Here is a 23,386-nt window from a genome sequence, read left to right on the forward strand (position 1 = left end):
CATGTGTGTAATTTGGTGTCATTACACAAGATAATGTAATGCAATCAATCAGCTTCTTATCGCTGCTATTTTTCTCTGTGCCGCTGTCTTGTAAAGTTTGCCTGAGGCTGACACACAACTTTACCTGCACTTCGAACTTGTGTAAATTTCCATCGATCCATTCTGTGCAGCCCGGTAGAGTAGATAACAGAACGGTAATATTTACAGCTAAATCCCGGACTGTCTACATACAATACTGTCTCCTCCAATTACAAGTTTATCTGATGATAATTAATGTTTGTTTTTTACTTTCCAGACAGAATTGAGGGGAATTAATTAATTTCGAAATGATGGGATCGAATTACTTGTTTTGGTCATATCCACTTAATATCCAGCCATATACATTATTGTAGTCCTAGGCCTATGTCATCGACAAGGCTGATCAAAAATAAATATATTTATATTGTAACTTTAAACAATGTCGGTTTCTTTTCCAGCCTTGTATTAGATAGCAGATTGCAACTAACTGTCCTCTATTTATCTAACTATTGTATTAAACGATATTTTTTGTTATTCTTTTTTTAAAATGTCCTAAGTCAAAAAGTTGTTGATTTTAACAATTTCTCAAAGCAAATGTTAAGAGTGTTATAACCCCCCAAAAGGCGTTCTGTTGGTCATGACTCGTATAATGGTCTTGAGACATGTTTGTCATTTGGTGTCATTACACAAGATAATGTAATGCAATTGATCAGCTTCTTATCGCTGCTATTTTTCTCTGTGCCGCTGTCTTGTGAAGTTTGCCTGAGGCTGACACACACCTTTACCTGCACTTCGAACTGGTGTAAATTTCCATCGATCCAATCTGTGCAGCCTGGGTAGATAATTCATGTTTGTTTTTTACTTTCCAGACAGAATTGAGGGGCATTAATTAATTTCGAAATGATGGGATAGAATTACTTGTTTTGGTCATATCCACTTCTCTCATAATTAATTAGATAAGGGTGGCCTACTGAGGAAATTCATTATCTGAGGTTTGGTGGAATTGGCACTAGGCAGAGTTCCATGAAATGAAATAACCACATATAGATATCTGAAAATACGAAGTAATTCGGACTTGACAACAAGACCTATGGTTCATATGAATAATTAATAAGTAGAGCTGTACTAAACATTGTCTATAACGTCTCTCTCTAAACATGATGTATTTTATGCCTCTTAACGTCATGTCTCTAATGAATATGCATGAGCACCTACACTGTTAAAATGAAGTGCTATGTAACACCAAAACTAGTGACAGCTGAGCTGCCACCAACTTGAAGGAGATGAAACCTTAACTTTGCTGTAGGATTGAAACACATCATCCTGAGATAATTGTTTGGATTCTGCACTTGCCTTTTCCGTTGACAATAACGAATGTGGGAATGGGTGCTGTCCTCATTGAAAGTCAATTCGTCTGATGGTTTTGATATCCATTCATCAAGATCCATTACACCTCATGGCACAACAAGCTTAATACCAATATAGAAACAAACATGCATACAACATTGTCTGAAAGAATCATAAAGTCTAAACATTTTGAATTACCCACAATCCTCTAAAATCAGAGTCACGTGGCAAGAAATGAAACGCAAGGTGATTAAAACCAGACTTCCAATGAGTTCAATCACTCTGTCTCTATTTGCAACACAATCTCACACTCAATTCGTGCAAATATATACAAAAAGTATTTCTGCAGATTTTGTGCGTTTTTGAGCGTTTTGTGTAGCTTAATTCCTGTGAAAAGACACAGATTTTTGTGCTACTTCATTCATAGGAAAATACATTTTTGGGGTGGAAACTTCGGAACAATCTTTTGAAAGTTATTAGAGCCATGCATGATGGGCAATGATGTTCTACACTGCCTTTATTTGTATCCCACATTTATTTATATAAAAAAGCAAACGTGTTAACAACCCAATTTTGTCACCAAAATAATTATAACATAATAGTAGCCGTGCGTTTTTTTATTAATGCCAATACTGTTTTTTATGCTTGTTTTAACTTAATACTTTGGGATACTGGTGCACTTGTAGTCAGAAAGGCCCTTTTTTCGTGTGGGCAACAGTAGGCCTACACAATTTTATCGTAACGCATTTCATATTTCATGGAGCCTACATTACACCATTTCTTCATAATGCATTTAATACAAGACTCCATTTTTTTGTGTACATTACACCATTTCTTTCATAATGCATTTTATACAAAGCTATGTCGAATTTTATGAGGGTTGCCAGATTGGAGAAAAAAAACAGATTACTTTTTTGTGGTATCGATGAAGGTATTTGATTGGGGAATGGGGATACATTTTTATGATGTGAAATTGTAATACACACCATAATAAACACACAGGCACACAAACACTTACACACATATACACACACTCACTTTGTTTGTACTCATGTTAAAGCTGACTCTTGACTTTTGTATGAAGGATTTTTTATAGAATATTTGTATCTAGTTGTCATGTATTCATTATCTTTAACTGGTTAAATGTTTGTAGTTTGCATGTTTCAGTAATGATTAACATGGTTAAATAGTCGTAAATCTCTGCTTGATTTAGCTTTTGGTATATTTGGCATTTTTATACATATTCTGTATTTCCACTGAAGAAAACAATAATTAATCCACACACTACTGTAAATAAATGGACAGTACCTGTTATAAAACGAAAATTGCTCTCCCTAAATAAATGGTGAGAAATGCTCAGTCTGAAGCCATTTGGCTATGGGTTTCACAGCCCTATAATAATGATACAAGTTATATCACCTTAAAAAGGCTTTATTTACAACCTTTGGGGTATAACATGTTGGACAAAGTGGTATAGGAGAGTCTGACATATAACCCCTAACTCTATTCTCTGTGTATATTCTCTGTGTATATCAATGATGTCGCTCTTGCTGCTGGTGACTCTCAGATCCACCTCTACGCAGACGACACCATTTTGTATACATCTGCCCCTTCATTGGACTCTGTGTTAACAAACCTCCAAACGAGCTTCAATGCCATACAACACTCCTTCCGTGGCCTCTAACTGCTCTTAAACGCTAGTAAAACTAAATGCATGCTCTTCAATCGAACGCTGCTTGCCCGACTAGAATCACTACTCTCGGCGGGTCTGACTTAGAATATGTGGACAACTACAAATACCTAGGTGTCTGGTTAGACCGTAAACTCTCCTTCCAGACTCACATTAAGCATCTCCAATCCAAAGTTAAATCTAGAATCGGCTTCAGCGGGTCTGATTTAGAATATGTGGACAACTACAAATACCTAGGTGTCTGGTTAGACCGTAAACTCTCCTTCCAGACTCACATTATGCATCTCCAATCCAAAATTAAATCTAGAATCGGCTTCCTATTTCGCAAAAAAGCCTCCTTCACTCATGCTGCTAAACATGCCCTCGTTAAACTGACTATCCTACCGATCCTTGACTTCGGCGATGTCATTTACAAAATAGCTTCCAACACTCTACTCAGCAAATTGGATGTAGTCTATCACAGTGCCATCCGTTTTGTCACCAAAGCCCCATATACTACCCACCATTGTGACCTGTACGCTCTCGTTGGCTGGCCCTCACCATAGCAACACCCACCCGTAGTCTGCATTCCAGCAGGTATATCTCACTGGTCATCCCCAAAGCCAACACCTCCTTTGGTCGCCATTCCTTCCAGTTCTCTGCTGCAAATGACTGGAACGAACTGCAAAAATCTATGAAGCTGGAGACACTTATCTCCCTCACTATCTTTAAGCATCAGTTGTCAGAGCAGCTTACCGATCACTGCACCTGTACACAGCCCATCTGTAATTAGCCCACCCAACTACCTCATCCCCATATTGTTATTTACATTGTTATTTATTTTGCTCATTTGCACCCCAGTATCTCTATTTGCACATCATCTTCTGCACATCTATCACTCCAGTGTTAATACTAAACTATAATTTTAACTATCACTCCAATGTAGCGTAAGAAAGTGAAAGCTGCAACAAGGACTCATACATGGCAAAGTGAGCTCTAACGGCTGTTGCCATGAAAGCCTAGTAGGCCTCTGGGCAGAGACAGTAGGCCTACAATGCTGGCATATGCCTTGTTACAATAGCTCAATGTGGTCCTCTGTAGCTCAATTGGTAGAGCATGGCGCTTGTAACACCAGGGTAGTGGGTTCGATCCCCGGGACCACCCATACGTAAAAAATGTATGCACACATGACTGTAAGTCGTGTTGGATAAAAGCGTCTGCTAACTGGCATATTATTATTATAACATGATTGACACAACCATAATAATCATCATGAAGTGCCATAAGTGTAAGCCAACATAATTCATTATTTTGCATTAATCTGTTTAACTGCATTGATATGGCTTAATTGATCATAGTCCATTCTCGTTATAGTTGAAAATACCATGCAGTTGCACCATGGGAATTTAAACCAAACATAATTTTTTTTGCAGGTCTTCTGTTTCCCCACATTTATTGATGAATTAATTTCCCATCATGGAAATGTATCCCCATTCCCCAATCAAATACTTTCATCGATACCACAAAAAAATAGATAAATATAGATTTTTACTCCAATCTGGCAACCCTCATAAAATGTGAAATAGCACCAGTATCCCAAAGTATTAAACGAAAACAAGCATAGAAAACAGCATTGGCATTATTAATAAAATGAAAAAAAAAGTAAGGCTACTATTTTATTATAAGTATTTTGGTGACAACCTGGTTGATTAACAATATTGGGCTGTTAACACGTTTTAAAAATATATATATAAATAAATGTGGGACACAAAAAAAGGCAGTGTAGAACACCATTGCCCAAAATGCATTGCTCCAATAACTTTCAAAATATTGTTCCGAAGTTTGTCCCCCCAAAATTGTATTTTCCTATGAATTAGGTCACACAAAAATAAGTGTATTTCCTACGAATTAAATCGCACAACACTTTTCGTATTTTCACACGAATTAAGCCTCACAAAAACCCATTAAATCTGCTGAAATACTTTTTGTACATATTTGCACGAATTGAGTGTGAGATTATGTTGCTCTCTTTGGTTATCCTCATAAAATATACATTTTGAGCAACATATTTAGTTGGATTTATTCATAGATTATTTTTGGTAAAATGAAATTAACAAATCATTAACACAATTTGCATACATTTTTAAAATATATTTTGGGTGTATCTTGACACTTTATTGAGACAATGATGAAATGACAAAGGAGATACAGATAGGTGAAAGAAACAGACTGAAGGATTGGAGCCGGGAATTTAACCTGGGTATTCCATGGGGAGATGGGTGACAGGTCTAAGCCGGGTGCATTGTCACTAGACCACAGGCTCTGCACTACTTGCATTCATTTTTATTAAGTATATGTTTATGTTTTTTTGTTGTCGTCAATTTCTTACAGTGTGGTTGAGTGGGTAAAATTCCAACGAAATGTACCATCTTACTGCCACTCCTGTTTCTAATCTGTTTAAATAAAGCATTTAAAATATTCTCCATAGGCCCTTATCATGAATCAATATTTAGGCTATATATTCATTTGCATTTCCTAACACTCTCTTAAAAACACCAATATTAAGGTTGAAGAACCACTTTGGGTGTTTCAGAGTACTTCATTTCTGTTTTAAAACACATTCTGTGCATTAAAACACTTACATTAGGTTTACATTCAAACACCCTCCAAACACCAAATCTCAGTTTAGGTGCACTATTCATGGTTTCGTTTCATGGTGTTTTGAGACTTTTTACAGTGTAGTGCCATTATCATCCATTAATGATTTGTCTTTGTTTTTCAAAATTGCTTGTATTTTTTCTGCTTTAAAGCGCTTTGAGATTATTTATGTAATGAAAACGCTATAAAAGTTGAATACATTTTTATAAGTGTATAAAATAACTCAAAAGGAAAATCAAAACAGGTATGATTGCAACATTTCCTCAAGGTCATTATTGAAGTGATTCACATTTGTAGAGGATGGAAATGACTAAGGAGCCAGGTTCCTGTCATTTTCACATGCCTCTAAAAGATCAGTCAACTATTAACAAGAAATAATAACAAACAGCAAAAACTGTTTATCCAAAACGCAGTGCATCATCAGGCTTGGCTGTTGTGAAAGAAGCAGACTGTGTGTTGGAGCGTAGCGGATAACACTGACGGACACAGGATTCTCACATGAGTTAGTGACACAGGCAGGGACAGTTGGGCAACAGAGACAGGGACCATGTCTGTTTCCCAAATGGCACCGTATTCCCTATATAGTGCACTACCTTTGACTACACTGCACTACTATGAAGCCAGGTCAAAAGTAGTGCACTGTATAGGGAATAGGGTGTCATTTGGGATGAAGACCATCAGAGGAGGTCAGCAGTAGTCCTATTACAACCTCAGTCATATGCAGTGCAGTGGCCTCTGAGTTTGGTCTTCAAACCACTTCAGTATAACTATCTATATTTGGTTGCACTTTGGACTGTTATGGACTGTACCACTGACAACTGTTACAGTATTCATTAGAATATTGAAATCAGATTCAGTTGAAATACAAGGACCACTGCACCGAAGGTCATGCAAATCATTACCCAAAATAGCTATCAATGGGGCCTAACAAACTGGGACGCAAATTGAAAACAGTGAGATTATTCAGGAGGACTGCTTCAATTACTCTTGGGAGTTGTATGAAACAACATAGATAGAACAACAGTAGCACATTCATCCACATAGTTTACACATTTACCTTAATTAAACCCATAATAGGCATGTCGTCTCCATATTGTTCCCTGACAGTTGAGAGGATGGGATTCACTGTTGAGAGGATGGGATAAGACCAGTGAATCACTCAACATGGGCTGATAAGGAAATAATCCCTAAAGCTGGAATGACAATACAACTGACAAATCACAGACATTCTTACGGAGATATACTCAATTTCCAAAAACAATTGGCCAATCGGATGAATCTCATCGCTAAAGTTCTGTGTTCCCTTTAGAAACCAACGAGATCATGCAATGGATCAACACCTGGTGTAGAAGTGGGACTGAATATAAAAGGGCCAAGCCAGGATGTGACAGTCAGTATGGGATCTGGATCCATCCGGTCTAGGCAAGTTTGCTGTCTACAGTTTTAATGAAAGTGTGATGAGTCCAAAGGTTCTGGGATGAACTGTGAGTACAGGTGGTGACCCAAACTGTGCTTGGCTGCCATTTCAGTCTTCAGTGACCTCTTCCCCCCTTAACCCTCCTCCCCCTGACTTGATGGGTTTGGGGCAGAAAGCGGAACGTTTGGAAACTCAGACTGAAAAGGGCAAAACCTTCATGCCATGTGCGTGAGATTCAGGAACCAGAGACCATGTCCCGTTCCACAGACTAATCTGGACCTTACCCTCCTCACATTTCACTCCCTGACCGCTCTCTGCTCATCTCTCCCTCCCGAAGACGGCTTGAGTCTCTCTCTTTTGCAATATTATTCTATACACACTCAGCACTGGTCTTTCATTGTATTTTCTAATTACTTTCCACATTAGACACTGTTACAGAATTCACACAGAATTTATGTTGTCAAAACATCTTTGTGTTTTACGAGTACGTTGACTGGGTTTTACCTATGACCAACTGTTCTTACCCATGCCCTTTGTATAAGGACATGTGGAGGTACAGTGGGGAAAAAAAATATTTTGTCAGCCACCAATTGTGCAAGTTCTCCCACTTAAAAAGATGAGAGAGGCCTGTAATTTTCATCATAGGTACACGCCAAATATGACAGACAAATTGAGGAAAAAAATTCCTGAAAATCACATTGTAGGATTTTTAATGAATTTATTTGCAAATTATGGTGGAAAATAAGTATTTGGTCACCTCCAAACAAGCAAGATTTCTGGCTCTCACAGACCTGTAACTTCTTCTTTAAGAGGCTCCTCTGTCCTCCACTCGTTACCTGTATTAATGGCACCTGTTTGAACTTGTTATCAGTATAAAAGACACCTGTCCACAACCTCAAACAGTCACACTCCAAACTCCACTATGGCCAAGACCAAAGAGCTGTCAAAGGACACCAGAAACAAAATTGTAGACCTGCACCAGGCTGGGAAGACTGAATCTGCAATAGGTAAGCAGCTTGGTTTGAAGAAATCAACTGTGGGAGCAATTATTAGGAAATGGAAGACATACAAGACCACTGATAATCTCCCTCGATCTGGGGCTCCACGCAAGATCTCACCCCGTGGGGTCAAAATGATCACAAGAACGGTGAGCAAAAATCCCAGAACCACACGGGGGGACCTAGTGAATGACCTGCAGAGAGCTGGGACCAAAGTAACAAAGCCTACCATCAGTAACACACTACGCCGCCAGGGACTCAAATCCTGCAGTGCCAGACGTGTCCCCCTGCTTAAGCCAGTACATGTCCAGGCCCGTCTGAAGTTTGCTAGAGTGCATTTGGATGATCCAGAAGAGGATTGGGAGAATGTCATATGGTCAGATGAAACCAAAATAGAACTTTTTGGTAAAAACTCAACTCGTCGTGTTTGGAGGACAAAGAATGCTGAGTTGCATCCAAATAACACCATACCTACTGTGAAGCATGGGGGTGGAAACATCATGCTTTGGGGCTGTTTTTCTGCAAAGGGACCAGGACGACTGATCCGTGTAAAGGAAAGAATGAATGGAGCCATGTATTGTGAGATTTTGAGGGAAAACCTCCTTCCATCAGCAAGGGCGTTGAAGATGAAACGTGGCTGGGTCTTTCAGCATGACAATGATCCCAAACACACCGCCCGGGCAACGAAGGAGTGGCTTCGTAAGAAGCATTTCAAGGTCCTGGAGTGGCCTAGCCAGTCTCCAGATCTCAACCCCATAGAAAATCTTTGGAGGGAGTTGAAAGTCCGTGTTGCCCAGCGACAGCCCCAAAACATCACTGCTCTAGAGGAGATCTGCATGGAGGAATGGGCCAAAATACCAGCAACAGTGTGTGAAAACCTTGTGAAGACTTACAGAAAACGTTTGACCTGTGTCATTGCCAACAAAGGGTATATAACAAAGTATTGAGAAACTTTTGTTATTGACCAAATACTTATTTTCCACCATAATTTGCAAATAAATTCATAAAAAATCCTACAATGTGATTTTCTGGAAAAAAAATTCTCATTTTGTCTGTCATAGTTGACGTGTACCTATGATGAAAATTACAGGCCTCTCTCATCTTTTTAAGTGGGAGAACTTGCACAATTGGTGGCTGACTAAATACTTTTTTCCCCCACTGTAGGTGTTGTCTTACCTTGGCATGGGACAGATCGAAGGGGCAATCATCCACACCTACATAACAAAGAGCCTGTTTCAGTAGCCTAAGGTGTGTTTTGTCTGTTTTGGCAAAGTATGATAGGATCTATATCTGTCACATAAAAACATCACTGTTGGTTATCGCATGATTAAAAAAATCTTACCTCCATTTACCTAATTTAAACTAGGATGATCCTGTTGAAATAAATAATCACCTTTCCAAGATAGTAAGAGGTGTTGTGTCGTTATAACACAATTATCATACAATTCACACTTCCATTAGACCAGTTCTCCTAAAAATAAATAAAATAAAAATAAAGTTGGGACCAGATAAAACAACAAATGTAATTAGTCAAACCCTGGGACAATCTCATACTAATAGAATGATAAATCGATCAGTTATTTGATTTATTAGAGGCAGAGGGGCTTTGATTGCATAACATTGAGTTTCCATTGGAAACATTAGTAGCTTTCCCTGTCCCTGTAAATCACAGGGAGAGTTCAGTCAGTGATGTGGCTGAAACCAACACACACCAGCATAGCCTACTACTCATTGACATCCTGATAAAGTGATACAGGAGGACACTGAAGAGGAAAGTGATTAAAAATTATGCTGGTATCTAGGCAGGCCCTCCTCCCCATTGTTAAACATGACCTGTGGATGATCCTGGCCTGACTGAGGCCCTGCCTGTCTGACAGCTAGGGACATTGTTAGCTCTGTCAACACACACTGGAGAGGGCGTGCGTTTCTGTGGGCTTTTCTTGAATCAGGCCCAAGACATTAAAGTCTCTATGCTTTTGCATAGTGTGCCAGAGGAGTGTGGAGTGCAATTGAGTTTTTCCTCCTTTCTTTCTCTTTGTTACATCCTGTCAGATCTTAGAGGCTTTGAGGTCACATCGTCTTTCATCAGAAAGCTGCAGGGAAAACTGTTTCTCTTTTCTTCTATTACTCACTCACCTCCTCTCTCTCTATCTCTCTCTCTCTCTCTCTCTCTCTCTCTCTCTCTCTCTCTCTCTCTCCTCTCTCTCTCTCTCTCTCTCTCTCTCTCTCTCTCTCTCTCTCTCTCTCTCTCTCTCTCTCTCTCTCTCTCTCTCTCTCTCTCTCTCTCTCTCTCTCTCTCTCTCTCTCTCTCTCTCTCTCTCTCTCTCTCTCTCTCTCTCTCTCTCTCTCTCTCTCTCTCTCTCTCTCTCTCTCTAAGTATATATCTCTTACTGTGTAGACTAGAGAGTCATCTTCAATCATCTGACTGGCAACCAAGACCAGGACATGAGTTAGAGGATTATGCAGTAACGTTAGCTTGCCCATCGGGGCAGTGCGACCCCTTGCATCATTCGATACGCCCCCTCTTCCCTTCCCAACAGTCAGGAGCAGGCTGCTCCCGGCACCAGCTGAGACAGGCAGGCTGCACACTACAGTACAACACACCACCACACCACCACACCACCACACCACCACACCACCACACTACAGCACTGATTCATCCTGCTTCAGACTGGGCCTGGGGGCTGGCTGGGGCAGCCCTGCTCAAACTTGGCCCCTCACACTGAATCTCAGGGGAGCTGGTGCTATTGTATAGGGCTACACAGCATAATCTATTCCTCAGTTTGAATGGTATCCTTAATACTTTCTAAAGGAGTTTGCATCAGCACAGTACATAATGGTCCACCTTAAAATAGCATTTTACAACACGTCATACAAAACAGATTTGAGTAGATGATAACATCTTAAATTCACCCTACACTGTGAGGGGGTGTTTTTGAGGAACACCTCTGTCTGTCTGGGTGTAACATACATGGTACACTCAGTAGAAACTACAGGGCCTACAGCACCTTCCCATTCCCTGCTGTTGCATCCATCCTCTCTAGCCTCCAGCTGCAATCAACCTGCTGCTGTTTCTCTGGCAAGCAGGCCGGTCGGCCAGTGGTAAATATTGACTCAGGGATTGAAGCAACAGCCACTTTGTCAGAGTATACGGGTCCGGAGACGGTATCTCTATGACTCCCCAGGTGTAAACACAACATGGCTTGCCATCCTACGGCTGGAAGTCAGGGATGGCAACAAGGAGAACATGTAATACAATCTAAAACACACAATGATTCCCCTTTAACTCTGATGGTACCCCCTTCCAGACACCTGCGACAATTTCATCCCATAGATAGGCATCAGTCTCAAATGAACTGACTCCTTTGGGGTTAGCATGGTATAAGGTAGTGAGAGAAACACAATGATAACTTACACAACTTACAAAGAGATGAGTTAGATTCCATGACCCTTCACTGAGACTGAGACCAAGCTCATGTACTTAGCGGGTTCTTTAGATGGTGGATGGAAGACTCTCTGGCCCAATCCCAAATGGACCCCTAAGCCCTACACCCTGTGCACTTGTGGAGATCTGAGAGGATTTGACAGTTGTAAGCAATATGGTAATAGCTCCACCTTCCCCTCTAATAGACTAGGTGTAAGTTTCACCATATTACTTCTACCAATCAAATCCTCTCAGATCTCCATAAGTGCATAGGGAGTAGGGCTTAGGGGTCCATTTGGGATTGGGCCTTCATGTAGACAAACTGGACGGAGAATGATTACGCTTTTGCATATTTACTGATGAACTGACCACAGTTACAGCCATGCATCAACCACAGAGATAAATAGAGGACTCATCTTTGTATCTGTGCCATTATAGCATCTATGACAGCATGGGCACCATTGATGCTTTCTCCATTTTGAAGTAGTCAATTTTCTCCTTCACGATTCGCTGATCCCTCTTGATGACCCGGTTGGACATGATTCCAACAGGGTCACCAGGAGGGATCAGCAAATGAAGTTGGAAGTCCCACCCAGACCTCTATCATTCTCTATGGCATCAATTCAACTACTTCTTCCTGAGGTGCATCCAGTTCACTTGAACGTTTGCTACGTTGCGGAACGGTTTGTACTGAATGACATGTTTCACCAAAACGTTCTTGTACGTTCTTGAACAGACTTTGAGGTATGTTTCCTCCCGTTTGGTGGGTGTGGCGAGATCTGTCTTGAAGCAATATGTGACGTATTTAAAGGGCAGTGGCCATGCTGACAGCGTTCCACATCCCACAACTCAACCCCTCTCCGTTTTTCAACTGGTCATTACGTACAGCATCGTTTCCGTTCAATTGAACGTTCCAGAATGTAAAAACATACTGAACGCAGCCCTGTTCTCACCCTACAATTACAAACATTTGACCAATCAGAATAGAGTAAAGTAGTTGCTAGGTAGGTAATCAATTAGCATTATAATTCCAAACAACTGATTCACCATATTTTAGAACTAGTCAACAATAACTAAGAAAGGAATATCTCCCATAAAATATTCCTACAATAATATTGAGACCAAGACCAAGCTTTTAATTCCAAAGATTGTACGCACATTTCACAGGAAAGACTTTCACACGTTTTATACATTTACACAAAGGTTATCATACTTCAACTGTCATTCTACTAAAGTTGGTGCTGTGTAACACTTCCAGGTCTGCAGAAAGGAACACCTTCAACTAATGCTTCCCAATTGATCAGGGTCCTGGCAGAGAAGTTAATAACAGAGTCAGGTTCCATCACAAATGGCACCCTTTTCCCTATAGTGCACTACTTTTGACCAGAGCTGTAGGGGCCCTGCTCAAAAGTAGTGCACTATATAGGGTGCCATTTGAGACACAACCTCGCTTTCCAACAGAGTGACTCAGGGAAAACAAATGAGACCAAAAACACACACAGGCACATTGAGGCATGAGAAGAAACGTTCTAGGTAAGTGTGTGGCCCACCACCATCCAGGACAACCAAAGCTCTTTTTTTTCTTCAGGTGAAAAAAGAGGTGTTCGTTCACCAACATTTAGTGAAAGGTCACAGTAGATAAATGTGTCAGTTTGGCTCTTGTCCACTGTTTGCCATGGATGACTTGTGCAGACAGCCATAGAGGCCACATCACACTTCTCCTGGTGCCAATTCCTGCTCAAGGCCTACCTACGCTTTTTCCTTCCTCATCTATCAAAGCAGAAATCACCCACTACAGTACAGCCACAGGCCGATCCAAACTGCACTCTCCACATTTCTCTTTGTTTTAGAACAGTTCCTCTCAATCCCAGCCTAAGGCCTCAATTGCACACTGGACCTCCATTATTCCAAAAGGAGACATGGTCTATAAGATTGTCAGGTCTACATCCTTTGAGAGCGAAATTATGCTATGGTAGTTATTATGGTAGTTATTAGTCTGCACCTGTGTCCCGCAGCGAGCTGTGCAGTGCTCACACACCATGCAAAGAATGAGGATGACCCATGTCCCTGAGCCTGTGGTAAAAAAGGCGACCTTTCTTTTTTTATTTGTGAGTTAGCCATTGGTGACGCTGAACTAGTCAACTCTGAAGGCTTTTGCATGATTATGCCTGTGATTCAAATGCTCTACAGTGCCATGATGGAATATGCGGGTTTCAAATCAACGGCCCCTTCCTCATAGGTCTCTTGAACAACTGTAGTCTATAGGGCTCCTTTTGTATTACATGTGATGTCACAAAGGGTATCAGGCAGAGTACCACTGAAACTACATATGGCCTCACTGCTGCCATCTACTGAGCAATGAGCCAAATAGCTGCACTAAACCAGACGTGTAAGGTCTCAGCTAAAGTATCACACAAGCAAATCCAAACCCTGAAAAGGAAAACAATCAATTTTCACTCTTTCTCTGTTTCACACACACACACACACGTGAGTACGCACAAGGCACGCGCACACACGAAAGCACAAACACACACACACACACTCATAAATACATACAGTATTTCCATTGACCTCATTCAGATTAGACTGAAAGCTGAGTGTGCCAAGAACAAGCTAGGTGTGGCGGTTGGTTGTTATAAATCTGCTGAGAGAAAACCGATGAAATTCTGACTTGACTTGTTAGATGAAAGGAATTCAAATCAGATACAATACATTAGCTCCTGTTCTCAATGGTTAGGCAAACATGACCTCAAATCCTGGAACAGTCTGTTACAAAATGTATAGCACGTTAAAAGCCCTCTATATTTAATGATACATTTAAAGTAGTTGCATTGTTATGTTATTATCCACTCCATTTGACAAATTGACACAATGGCCACACAGAAACTGCCATATAAATGTTCCCCAAAAGAAATCTCATTCTGAAACAGTTAGGTGAAACCTTTTCTTGCTTTCTTGAGAAATAGTCTCAGTAATCTTTATTCCAATGCAATCCAATTTCCTGTTGTTGTGGATTTGCATAATGCAATCAGAGGAAGAGGTGGGAGAGAGTGGAAGATAAATGGGACAGGGCAGAGTTTACTCTCCCAGAACTGATTCTAACAGGTGGATTTACTGAGGCAGAATCCTCCCTCATCTCCATGCACCACACACGCACTCACATACACTCACACACACACACTCACACTCACACTCTCATTGGTTGGTCTGTGCCCGGGCTTGTTCCAGCGACTTAGGAAGTACCCACAATGCTCTTGACCAGAGCACTGATGCATGTTGGGGGTGAGGTCTGGCTAGGAGTCAGGAGTGCATGTGATTTTGGTCACCCTCCTCCTCCTATGCCTCCCCCTCCCTCCTCCCTATTTTCCCTCCCTCCCTCCCTCCAGTCCAATGTTTCCCTTTCTCCTCCTCCTCCTCTCCACAATGAAAGATTCAGAGGTTATTAACTGCTTGGCTTCCTCTGCGATTAGAGCCGGGTTCACTGCCCCCTTATTAATGCACAGGCACACACCACTGCCATTAGCAGCCATGAGAAGTGGAATGTTCTGACTGAGACCCTGCAGAGCAAACATCGGCACACACACACACACTCTGTGACACACGCATCCACACACACACACACACACACACAGACACATACACACACAGACACACAGACACAGACACACACACACACACACACACACACACACACACACACACACACACACACACACACACACACACACACACACACAGGCACACACACAGACTGACACACACACACATTGACTGCACAATCTTAACATATACACCACAGAGGGCACATTCTTTGGCACATAGGAGTAAGAGAGACTTATTTCAGTTGGCCATAATTTGTGTAAAAGTGCCAAGAACCCTCATAAGAGGTAGACCACAAGGGGTAGACCATAAGGGGTAGACCACAAGGGGTAGACCATTAGGGGTAGACCATAAGGGGTAGACCATAAGGGGTAGACCACAAGGGGTAGACCATAAGGGGTAGACCACAAGGGGTAGACCACAAGGGGTAGACCACAAGGGGTAGACCATAAGGGGTGGACCATAAGGGGTAGACCATAAGGGGTAGACCATAAGGGGTGGACCATAAGGGGTAGACCATAAAGGGTAGACCATAAGGGGTGGACCATAAGGGGTAGACCACAATATTAGGAAGGTGTTCCTAATGTTTGGTATACTCAGTGTATAGGGAAATATGATGCTTTTCAGAAGCAGTCACAGATTCAACATTCCCCAGAACAGCCAACATTGGCCTATATGTGATAGGATAGAGGGTAGGTACGGTTATACACTGAGTGTAAAAAAACATTTAAGAACACCTTCCTAATATTGAGTTGCACAACTTGCAGCCCGCCCCCCCTTCCTCTACAAGGTCTCGAAAGCGTTCCACAGGTATGCTGGCCCATGTTGACTCCAATGCTTCCCACAGTTGTGTCAAGTTGGCTGGATGTCCTTTGGGTGGTGGACCATTCTTGATACACACAGGAAACTGTTGAGCGTGAAAAACCCAGCAGTGTTGCAGTTCTTGACATAAACCGGTGTGCCTGGCACCTACTACCATACCCCGTTCAAAGGCACTTCAATCTTTTGTCTTGCCCATTCACCCTCTGAGTGGTACACATACACAATTAATGTCTCAATTGTCTCTAGGCTTAAAAATCCTTCTTTAACCTGTCTCCTCCCCTTCATCTACACTGATTGAAGTGGATTTAACAAATGACATCAATAAGGAATCATATCTTTCACCTGGATTCACCTGGTCAGTCTATGTCATGGAAAGAGCAGGTGTTCTTAATGTTTTGTATACTCAGTGTATGTGTTGAGGGAGCTCTTGGACATTGACATTACAAAGCATGTTTTTCTGGTACAATAAAGTCACTGTATGTCTTTATGACATTGTTAACCATTTGAATATGTCATGAACGTAAATGACAAAATGATGGGCCTACTATATAAGCCTCATGTCTTATCTGTTATCTGGTCTGTCCAAGGCTATAGCATGCCCTTGTTCACCTTCAAGATATTCATAAAAGACAGCATCTGATCCACCCTTATGCATAATGCAAACTCTAAACTTGTCAATATGAGGAAAATGTACCCCTTTTACTTGCGAATTTTCCCAAACAACATGCTCTAGATTCTATATAAGATCCATTGTCAAGATATGTCACTGATTCGCTAAAATAAACAATGTTTGAATGCTACTTAGGACAGCTCCTTCATTCCATGTAATTATTTTATTTTATTACAAAATTATCAATCTCGACAGCAAGACCTCATAGAACTCTACAGCTTTAAAAATGAGCTTTTTATTTTGGCTATAAACAGGGACAATATAAGCTGGAAATGTGACAGTAGCAAGAATGACCTTTAGGTTCAAGTTCTTTTTCTGTCAGCAATTTATTTGTCTGGTCTGACAGCCACAGTAGCAGGTTATCTATCCCTGTCTATGAGCTCTTTTTATTTTTTATTTTTTTCGGCTCAATGTTAATGAATCACTAAATGTGTGAGGAATCAGCACATTTCCTTTTACCTCAGACACCAATCAATGCTGGCGTGGCCCCACAGAGAGGAGGACTAAATGGGAGCATTGTTGAGCTCACTTACTGTACTGGTACCTCATCCTCGTCCAGACATAGTAGATCACAATCACCTCGGGTGCTATGAGGACTTAAGAAGTATTTTATACATGAGAAAATGAATGCGAAAGATTGCATCTCACATGTAGAAGAACGAATTACATTTATATGTATTCATATGTTTACAACAGTGGAGACTGGTGGGAGGAGCTATAGGAGGACAGGCTCCTTGTAATGGCTGGAATGGATTAATGGAACGGTATCAAACACAACAAACATATGTAAACCATGTTTTACTCCATTCCATTGAATCCACTCCAGCCATTACAAGGAGCCCGTCCTCCTATAGCTCCTCCCACCAGCCTCCACTGGTATACAAACACAATATCTAGCTATAAGACGTAGTTGGCAGTGTCTACCATCCAAGTGATAACTCCAGATGGAATAAGGACAGGTCTGATAAATGTGTTGTTCCAATCAGAAGATAAACAGAGGACCACATGGAGCAGGTAAACATAGGAAGTCTACTGTACACTACACCAGCAGCCGTCGGCTATGCAATCCTCGAAAGCCTACAGTACATATCCATGGCCCCTCCTATGTAAATAATGGAAATGTGTAGCTACTGTTCTCTACAAATGTATGATACTATAGGCCTACTATTTACAAAGCTCTAATGTTGATCACAAGTAACAAATACTTCAAGAGCCCCCATGGGTCTACTTTGCTTGTTTAAGTTGGTTTAGAACTTGAACAAATACCAATCTGGCCCTTTGCCACGTAATGTGAAACCCAAGTTATCTATTATAATATGAGTAAAGAGAAAAGCTTCACACTCAATCAACCTTGGCATCTGTCTTGTCCCTCTCTGACAGCTTGAAGCACCTACAGTTACCTTCCACTCTGAGTGTGTGTTGTCACCGGACATGACTCTTAGTTTAGATAATGCTCAGTCTATCCTGTACCTCGTGCCAAATGCCAATGATCTTGCACAAGAGGAAATAAAAGTTATTTCTTGATTGCAAATAAGACACACAATAATATCATTAAATATTGACTGAAGATTTGTTTGAATAATATCAATACTGAAGTATTTCCACAGAGTCACTTATGAAAACAACTGTCGTCATAACTGACAGTTGACTGTGACAAACACCTGATTAGGTCAACCGACAGTCTCTATCAATGGGAAAAGCATCTTAAAGGTCTTGGCCAGTAGTTTTTTGGGTTAGCCTGGTGAAAACAGTTTACAATATTCTCCATCATTTACCATGGTCCATCTCTGACACGTTTCTATTGGTAACTGATTAATTTTAATGGGTATGTTTTTTGTGTGTTATCGTTGGCATCACTATTGTACCAAGTGAAGCGTGTAGTGCCATGATGATCACTGGGGTCAGGGAGCATTTAGGAAGATCCACCTGACAGTGATCAGGATGGGGATGGGTGCCAATGGAAGTGCCCAGATCAGCCCCCTCCCATAACCGCCTCCTAACCCCCCTCTGCTCCCCCACCTCCATGGACTCTGCCCGCTCTGTCCCCACACTCCTCTGCTCATCCCTTAAATTAATTCATCTGCACATCTCTGTCCCTTTAACACCACATTAACCCCGGCCACGGGAGGCATCCTGTCGGAAAGAAATGTCCCTATGTGGTTCAATAGTGCCACTTCAGTTTGACCTTTCCAACCCCACCCCTGGCTTTAGGCTTGTTTCATCTGCATTTCAACACAGGGCCAACGCATAACATACCCAACCGCCTGCTCATCACTCCCTGCTCTCTAACGTTTCACAGGGACCAGGTGTATGGGGAATGGGGAGCAGGAGTTTTGGGATGGGTGGGCTTTGTTTCACTGTGCACCATAATGTCAACCCCCCTAGCTCAAGAAAATACATTCACAAAACCTTGCTAAACATATGATTTTGTCTAATAATAAAATATCTCCATTATTTCCATGGAGAGAGATGGAGTCATTGAGCTAGGTCATGCTACACTGGCTGCTATCTGGAGGACAGAGAGGGTGTAATTGGGGGGCCATTAGCGATGACTCAGGACTAGTCATGCAGTATTGGCTCGTAGATTGAGACATGGTGACTGCACAGTCCCACCAACTGCATCAGTACCCCCTACCTGTGTGACTCCCCAGCCCCCCTGGCTTGCCCGACCCCCCACATGACCCCCTCAGTCTCACCACACACACACACACACACACACACACACACACACACACACACAAACACAAACACAAACACAAACATACACACACGGTCAAACAAACCTTGAGAACAATATGGGTAAGTAACAGCTAAATGAGATAAAATATAACTTTTATAACACCTTTACAATTGTAGGAGAGCAATGTAGACCCCACATATTATCTCTGACAACACTTGTATTATCTTGTAACTAAACACATATTCCTTTTGTCAGTATTTCTGGCCCAGCATGACCTGCTACCTCACCACTCTTTAAATGTTTTGAACCATTTCCCTCAAAAGGCATACAGTACATGTTAGATTCTTCCAGCGCTATAGGAAAATGTACTGTGTATTTGAGGATGTTTCTTATTCAGGAATCATTTACATAAATCTTCAATCTTGGAAACTTTAACCAGGAAAGAAAGGGCAGCCAAATGGGCTGAGGGTGAACAGCACTGATTGCTTGGCTGGCGGACTGCTTCAGTGCCTCTGCCTCCACTTCAGAGCAGTGCAGTGTAGGCCCTGCAGCCTGGGAGGCAGAGGACATCGAGCGGAGCCACAGTTTCACAGTCAGTCCAACTCATAAAGAGTTGCATGGCTTTATGACCCCGTTGCTCAACATCATATGCCTCCACTGCCTGGATATGACCTGAGATAAGGCTGGGGAGAGAATGAGCTCCTTCGCTACTCTCTCACTACTCACAGTCACACTACTCAATTAGATCAGAGAGAGGAGAGGAAATTCAAGATGCAACAACAGCCCAGTATTGGTATTGCTACAGCCAACTACACCAAAAAAAAGCCCACTGAATGAGGCTGGTCTGATCCTGGCTCATAACAGCAGCAGTCTATTTCATACCATGACCTACTTACATTTCTTTATGAGAGGACAGGTCAACCATAGCCCACTATACTGATCCATTGCCGTTTGGAACATTTCACTTCAATGAAAGGGGGACGGTAAAGCACTGAAACGCCCTTGTTGCTTGCAGATTCCATAAATCATGTCTTTATGATAAGCTAATTGCCTTATCCTTGACAGCAGCTTGCAGTGAGGGCAGTAAAAGGGGCAGGATTACAAGACGATGGCCCATAAAGAGTTTAGCTCAGATTGTAAGTGGGTTGTGGGAGGGAGGGGGAGAGGGAGGGTCAATAACAACTATGTTTTCCTGTGGATAATCTGAGACAGGTAGCTACTTACTGTATCACTGTGAACTATTCAAATATTCACTGTCACCACATTGATAATCATAATTTATCATGGAAAAGTAAAAATATCCCTGTTTCTCTCTCTCTCTCTCTCTCTCTCTCTCTCTCTCTCTCTCTCTCTCTCTCTCTCTCTCTCTCTCTCTCTCTCTCTCTCTCTCTCTCTCTCTCTCTCTCTCTCTCTCTCTCTCTCTCTCTCTCTCTCTGTGGGTGTGTGTCTGTGTGTCTGTGTGTCTGTGGGTGTGGCCAAGGTAATAAAAGTGCAGCTATCTATCAAATACAAGTGTTGCGGCCCCATGAAAGACAGTATTTTCAACCTTAACCTGCTTCCCACCTCGTCATACAACCCCATGTTGGCTAATCCCATTGTGATGGACATTTTATACATGTGCTTTTCTTATAACTAATTTCTGTGTTCTATTCATGTGCTGTTCTAATAACCAATTTCTGTGTTCATGCAAGTGACTGATTGAATGAATCCTCACTTATCAGTATCTGCAATTTGGCAGTACGCCCAGACTTTGTTTTGAGAACGAAAGATATCTCAGTTTCAAGGTCTCAGCTTAGAGAGAAGAAGCCTTGTGAGGTATTGGTCTGTCACATGTTATGAACCAGTATTGGTCGGTCACATGAATGAAACAAAACGGTAATGATGAATTAATTATGCTAAATCACACAAATATAACTTGTCTGTGTATAGCCCCAGCCCCAGCAGAGCTTCTGACAGACGTTCACAATGGTGCATTACGTTTGTTGGAACCTCTCCAGTGAACTGACAATAAACAATGATTCATTTAAGATTGACTTTGAGTGTCCCTGTGAATTTCTACGACACCATCAACACAAAAATCAGATTGGAGCTTCTTTTCTCAAGTGTTTTAAAGTTGTTTGCTTTCTCCTTTATAGATTCATTTTATGATCACCTTTGTACTATAAAAACCATATCAGTGGGAGAACTGCCTTGAATCCAGGGGTAAGAAAAACTGCTGAAACTGCTAAAGACAATATATGGGAACGTATCACACTGTACAACCACACACTGTTCCATAGTGATGCACAACATGTCAGTGTTGTTCTGAAATTCCTCTCACCCATCACACCATCATTAGCATGACCAGTAATTCCCCCCAAAGACGCCTAATGTTTTGTTTTTTCATTAGTCTAAATGGGTTTATTAATGAGTTCATAACACATGAGTGATACTGGACCAGAGTGAAACTGCATAGCGTGACTGCCTCAGACTACTTCCTGCATTGCAAAGAGCCTCATGGCTGTTGGCTGCCCAGTCCATTCAGAGGAAGCCATTAGAACAAATGACTCTCGGGGGCAGCAAAGCAGACCGGGCATGACATTTAGAAACCTAATCACCTCCCAGTCCCCTATGCAAGGACAAACCACACAGACTGTCTGCATACAAACACAATGAAGGCATGGAGAGGTGAGGGACTTCTGATATCCCCATGCAAGGTCCTTGTTTTATCCACAAGGCTGCTGGACAGGTCTAGAATGAGAGATTAGACAATGAGAAGACTCTTGAGGAAGAAAGCCAACATTCGCATTGAAACAGAAACTATCCCGATTCCCTTTACATACACTACCTGTTGTTTCCTGCCTCTCGACCACACGCATCCACTCTGTTCTCCCTCACTCTCTCTCGCTTTCTTTCTCTTTCCCCCTGGTGGTATCAGACACTGTTAATGATTATTACCTTGTTCTGCTTCAGAGCCACCAGGCCGCTAGCTGACACCTGAGGGTGGGGAAAGGGGCTATTCCCCTTCATCCCAGGGTAACCCAGTGAGCCCAGAGAAGAATGATGTCACATGGCTGTGTCACGTGCATTGTCCGTAGAGGACATAGAGGACGTGTTCCCGGTAGCTGAATACCTGATGTCACACCTGTGAGTCCTGTTCTTGCTATGAACCATTTATTGTCAAATAGAAGAAATGGAATCCTTGTGTTTTTGTGGTCAGTATACTTACCAAGGAATTTTAGTGTTTGTGCATTCCTGTCAGTGGAGGTTGACATCAAACTACTTAGAAATGATGTCACTTATGTTGTTGCTTTACATTTCTTTTCCTGAGAACATGACCATAGACGACCTGCAGGAACGGTCAGTGGAGGCGATTGACTGGGTGGTCACTGTAGTCAATGAGGTGGTTCTCCCGGCCATAGTATGGCTACAGTATGACCATGGCTGTGATTCTGCACAACATCCAGCTCTTCGTGGAGAGCAACGAAGCAGGACCGTCCTCCCCTGGGGCTTTGTCCCTTCAAGGCCTCTACGTCGCTGTTACTGATGACCTGGTTCCTAAACTGCAGTGACAAGGGAAGTTCTAGATCATCAAGGTCCAACACATCAGAGGTGGCAGTCAACCTCTGTCTGGAGGTAAAGGATGCTGTCCCACTCTACTGCTGTAATTACTGTCCCAGAGGAGAGAGTGGCAACCAGGAAGATGGGAGGGTCTCATCTTTGAGAGCCTTGAGGTCCCTGATGCTCTTCCAAGCTCCACACCGTCTCAAGGATGGACAGAGCAGGGATGGATGGTGGAGCATATTGGCTCAGCCATAAGTGAGGACAACTTATACAACATCACAAGCACTCTACCGGTCCAGAACATGGACTACAGCCCGGCTACCACGCCCTCAGAGGAAAGGGCCTCCTCCCTTTCGTCTTCGACAACCCGGCACACTCTCCAGGAGACCATTTCTGTGGCGGTCATGGATCATGCCCTTTTCACATCTGGATTGGAGAGCCAAAGTGAATTCCTCTCCACAGAGGAGAAACTGGAGCTGGTCATGGTGGTCATTGGAATTATCGTTGACCAGCCTGGTTGCCTCCGCCCGGCTGAGACCA

The sequence above is a fragment of the Coregonus clupeaformis genome, chromosome 6 (genome assembly GCF_020615455.1).
Source record: "Coregonus clupeaformis isolate EN_2021a chromosome 6, ASM2061545v1, whole genome shotgun sequence".
Classification (NCBI taxonomy): Eukaryota; Metazoa; Chordata; class Actinopteri; order Salmoniformes; family Salmonidae; genus Coregonus; species Coregonus clupeaformis.